The sequence below is a fragment of the Coenobita brevimanus genome, chromosome 8 (genome assembly GCF_032717465.1).
Source record: "Coenobita brevimanus isolate Jiangsu-jjx chromosome 8, ASM3271746v2, whole genome shotgun sequence".
Lineage (NCBI taxonomy): Eukaryota > Metazoa > Arthropoda > Malacostraca > Decapoda > Coenobitidae > Coenobita > Coenobita brevimanus.
Window position 1 is genome coordinate 16,005,297 of NC_136961.1, and position 1,548 is coordinate 16,006,844.

Genomic DNA, 1,548 nt, shown 5'->3' on the forward strand with positions numbered 1-1,548 from the left:
ATCAGGACCAATTGCTTTTCCTTTGTCAAATTTACTTAACTCCTCCTGTATTTCTTTTTCTGATATTTGTATATCTGGTAATATGTGTGGGCATGAATGTTCCATATCAGCCCTCTCAAAATTATTTACTTCTGTAAAAACTGATTGGAAATTCTTATTTAGTGCTTCACAAATATCCTTCTCTTGTGTATAGATGATCCCCTCATCCATAATGGAAATTATTTTATCAATTACTTTGGTTTTGCTTCAGAAGTAGCAGTAAAAAAGCTTCGGTTGATCACTACTTTTATTTATGATGTCTTCCTTAAATTGTCTTTGGGCTTCCCTCCTTATTCTTGTATAATCATTTCTTGCCTGTTTGTAGTTGTTATATGCCCTCTCACTATTGTGTCATATGTATCTGTTCCACAACATGTCTCTTTTTTCTTTTGATTTTTTACCTTCTGTATTAGACCATTTCTTTACTATCTTTTCTTTTTTTTTTCTTTTTTTTTTTCCCTGGAGGATGTACTTTTGGACTCCTATTTCATAAAGTTCACAGAATTCTTTATATATATATATATATAACATTTAAATTTTGTACTTTAAGCTCCTCTTCCCAATCTGTTTCTAAGAAGTACTTTTTTAGGTCATGATAGTTTCCCTTTTTATAATTTGGGCTCTTATTATAACTTCAATTGCTGTTAACTATGTCATATGCAATCCTGAAGTTGCAATTTAGTGCTGCATGGTCGCTTTTGCCGAATGGTGGGTGATACATTATGTGTCAATATTGTTTTCTTGCCTAGTAAATATAAGATTTAGTACTGAGGGTACATCAAGTCCTATTTTTCTTGTGCTTTCACTTACATGTTGCGTTAGGAAAAACTCCTGCACGAGATCTAGGAGCTTTTGGTCCCAACAACTTTCTTGGCTTATTATATCTAGAGTATTCCAATTTATATTTGTATTAAAATCTCCAGTTAGTATAATTCTTTCCGATTTCTTCTCCATTCTATGTAGTAACGCTTTTAAACTCTGAATTATACTCTCTGCCAGATCCTCATATCCGCCTCTTTCCCATGTGTTTGATCTGGGTGGCATGTATAAATTTGCTACAATTACTTTCACTTCAGATGTATTATCTCTACCGTAATCAGTTCTACTTGTAAGAGTATGTCTACTTCTATTTCTTTGACTTTTAGATTTTACTTTGTTAATATTATAATTCCTCCTCTTTTTTTTTTTAAGTTCCTACCGTATCGCTTCTCCATATATTGTATTCCTCTAAGTTTAGGATGTTGTTTGATATCCTTGGTGTTAATTTTGTTTCAGTTAGGCATATAATATGTGGTTCATTTTCTCTGATGTAATCATTCATCTCTAATAATTTAGATACCATTCCCTCTACGTTTGAGTACATCAACTCAATCATCTTGTTTACATACTTGTCATGACTTGGGTCTACTACCTTTCTCCTTTTTATTCCCGTCTGGTCATGGACCACTTTCGAATCTGCAATCCAATTACTTTGTTAAAAAAAAAAGTATTCTTCTCCTCCTCTGATCT